Here is a 4,209-nt window from a genome sequence, read left to right on the forward strand (position 1 = left end):
TAGTTCACATTAATAGTCCTTTAAAGTTTGCAGAGTACATAGATTATCTTATTTGGTTAGTTCCCTTGTTTAAAGAACTACTGCTGAAAAGGCATGATTTTATCTTTTATAATAGTTTTTTTATTTTTTCAAATACCTGCAAAAATAATGTTCAACATTCACCTTTGCAAAACCTTGCATTCCAATTTTTTGTCCCTCCTTCCTTCTCCTCTACCTCCCCTAGATAGCTAGCAATCCACTATAGGTTAAACATGTACAATTCTGGGGCAGCTAGATGGTGCAGCGGATAGAGCACTCAGGAGGACCTGAGTTCAAATGTGGTCTATTATTGTATCCACCTGCACAATAGTCCTCTGAAAAGTAAAAGAACAATAATTAGATAATGATTTATCTCAGGACTATTTCTTCTGTCAGAAAAAATTGTTAATAGGACAGAAATTGTTAATACCAAATGTAATATTACTTGACATTCCCTTAAATGATTCTAATGTCAGAATTGCAGTAATGTCCTTGCATTCCTACTCTTAAATTATTCACTCTCCATTAGGTAGAGCTGAGCCATATTTTTAAGTCCCCTTACCCTGGAATTTTATCTTGTAAGGATAAAGTTGAACTAGATCTCAGCTCCTGATGTCTTGGCTCTTTCCATTAGGATTCATGATATGAAGGACAAAACAAGAATGAAGTGGTTTTCCTTTCCTGAGTGTCAAGAACCACTGAGATCTCATGATTAGGTCTTGCTATCTCACCTGTCCCTCTTCTCCTAAAGAAACCCCATTCATGGGTCTCTTTGGTTGGGAAACACAGTAGATTTCCCTAAGAGTGGCAGATTTGCTATGCTTTTGAAAGACTCTTTATTCTTCAACTCATGGCTTTGATTTATTTCAGAACTTGGCTTGTTTGATCTCAAAACTATCACATGAGAAGAATGGGGAAAATACTACTTCACATTTAATAGTCCTTTACAATTTGCAAAGCACTTTACATAGATTATTTTATTTGATTAGGTCCCTTGTTTAAAGAACTATTGTTGATTTTCTTTATCTTTTATAATCTTTTTTTATTTTTTCAAATATCTGCAAAGATAATGTTCAGCATTCACCTTTGCAAAACCTTGCATTCCAATTTTTTGTCCCTCCTTCCTTCTCCTCTACCTCCCCTAGATAGCTAGCAATCCATTATAAGTTAAACATGTACAATTTTGAGGCAGCTAGATGGTGTAGTGGATAGAGCACTTAGGAAGACCTGAGTTCAAATGTGGTCTTAGACACTTGACACTTCCTTGCTGTGTGATTCTGGGGAAGTCACTTAACCTTGATTGTCTCATAAAAGAAAAAAAAGATTTTAAAAAATATGCAATTTTTCTAAACATATTTCTACATATGAGAAAATATGAGGGTTTTTAAAACATGTGGAAAAAAAACCAAGGAAATAAATAAAAATATTAATCTTTGATCCACATTCAGTCTCCATATGATGTGATGAAATTGCTTTGAATTACCTTATTGTTGAAAAGAACCTAAATGAGAAGGGATAACTTTAGACAAAATATTAAAGTATCAAAAATCTAAGAATGCAATTCTAGAAATCTCCCCTTTAGCAGAAACCTGGATATGTGAATTTCAAAGGGATCCAGTATGAACTTGGACAAGAAAATAGTGAAATCATTTTGGATCAACTTATCTATGTTTGGGTAGTTCTTTATGATAAGGAAGGACTTTGAACCTCTCACACCCGTTCTCAACCCCAGCTAATCAGTTCGAAGTCAATCTGACCTCTGACAAGATTCCAGAGTACAGGATATACTGAAGCTTGGATCTTGGACAGGTCCTACAGGCCTGATTCTGTCATTCCCTTGTTCTGTGACCTTCAACAAGATGTTTCATCTCCCTTGAATCTCACTTTCCTCATTTGTAAAAAGTAAAAGGTATTATTGCTTTCCTTGACAATCTGACTAGAGGCTTGTAAGATCAGATAGTCCTGTAAGGTTTACAAAGTGCTTTACAAAAATGGCCTCAGCTGATATTTTCATTTTACAAAAGGTGAAACCCAGGTGGACAAGGTTCGTGATCAGCTCCTGCCCTTGTCTCCTTCCATTACCCACACCTAGTATCCAGTATCACACACTTAGTAATAGTCTGAGTTCGAATTTGAACTCAGGTCCTCCTGACTTTAGGGCTGGTGTTCTATCTACTGCGCCACCTGAATCAAGCCCTGACTTGTAGAATTTATTGCTTTCCAATGTGTAAATCCTCACATTGAAAATGTCATGAATGGATCCCTAGTTGGTCAGAACTGGATTAACCATAGATCTAGCTCAGTTAACTAACAATTAAAACGCACTAGTATTTATTTCAGTCCTAGAACCTGAAAAGATGTGATTAAAAACAACAACAACAATATAGTGTGTTATAAGATCCATGATTTTAGATCTCTAAAGGATCTTGGAAGTCATCTGCTGATTTTATAGATAAAGACATCAAGATACGGATATGTTCATTTGTTTGACCAAGGTTGGTCCACCAATGGCATATCAGGGACAAGAATCCAAGTCTCCTAATTTCTGTTCTAAATCACTTTGCTATGGAATTAGTGGTTTAAAGTTTGCAAAGCACTTTACAGATATTATTTCATTTGATTTTCATAAAAGTTCTGTGAAGTAGGTGTAATCAATATGCCCATTTTACAGATAAGGAAACTGAAGCTAGAAGAAATTAAATGACTTCACCAGGATCATTTAATTTGTAAGTAAAACCAAGATGCTTCGTAAGGCTTTTGAATGGAGGCTGACAGTGACAGTGTTGATGCTTCTAAAGCTCTCCCAGGCTTACTATTTGGCCTATCCACACTTCTGTTAAGGGGTGTGTGAAGAGTACAAACTTGACACATTATAGCAACAGCAAGATTGTGTGACGCTCAACTATGAAAGATTTGGTTCTTCTCAGTGCTTTAGTGATTCAAGGAAATCCCAATAAACTTTGGATAGAAAATGCCATCTGCATCCAGAAAAAGAATTATGTAGCTTGAATGTAAATCAACACATGCCATGTTCACGTTTTTTCTATTTTTTTCTCTCATGATTTTTCCCTTTTGTTCTAGTTTTCTCTCTCAACATGATTCATAAAGAAATGTTGTTAATGTACGTGTTAATATACATATATAACCAGGAAAAAAAACAGTTTAAAAAAAAGAAATTTGTAGTTATTCCTTAAAAATCAATGAAATGACTAAGTTTAGCTACCCTTTCTCCATTTTTGTCAGAATGTGTCAGAGGTAGCTAGATGATTCAGTGGCTAGAGCACTGGACCTGGAGTCAGGAGCTGAGTTCAAATGTGACCTTAGACATTTACTAGCTATGTGACTTGAGCAAATCCCTTAATCCACTGGAGAAGGAAATGACATTCCATTACAGTATCTTTGTCAAGAAAATCCTACATGAATTATGTGTATTATGAAGAATTAGTGTCAAATACAGAAACTTGATCTTCCTGATTGTAAAATTGACCTTCTATATACCTTGCCGGTCTACTGGGATAAAAGAGTACTTGATAACAATTTGTTCCAAAATTAGAATTCATTTTTGATCCCTCTGAAAATTGAAGAGCAAAGAGCAACAAATACTAGAGGATTTTCGGTTAGACTTCTCCTGTGTAAGTTAATCAGGACTCTAATATTCCAAAAGTTTTTTGTAGGTACTTCCTATATAATTTTCTCCAAAATGAATGTGAAATTATAGGATCATATCAACAGATAGACTTTGCTCTATTCAGTAGTACAGTGATCTAAATGGTAGAAAGGGAACAATCAGTCTTGTGGACCAGATAAATAGTATAATGATTAGCTTTTAAATGCAGCTAGGAGCATATCTGAGACATTTGTGACTATAGAAGGGTAGATTTTTTAATGTAAAAAATAAAATTACTTTAAAAAAGAATAATCTAATTCACCCTATAAAGGTGATCATCCACATGATAAGTTGTTAATCAGCTGGATTTATCATGATCTGAGAGATTATACATTGGTAAATTTCCATTGAAAATTATTCTAACCTGCCAGAGTACATAAAACTTACACAACTGGATGATAAAAAAATTTCTTAGAAATCAAGTAGAGGCAAAATTTCATTCCCACTTGTATTACAAGTAGACCAAAGGTTAGATATACATGTCCCAATCCTGATATTTATTACCTCTGTGGGAGTATAAGAAT

The sequence above is a fragment of the Sarcophilus harrisii genome, chromosome 5, assembly GCF_902635505.1.
Source record: "Sarcophilus harrisii chromosome 5, mSarHar1.11, whole genome shotgun sequence".
Lineage (NCBI taxonomy): Eukaryota > Metazoa > Chordata > Mammalia > Dasyuromorphia > Dasyuridae > Sarcophilus > Sarcophilus harrisii.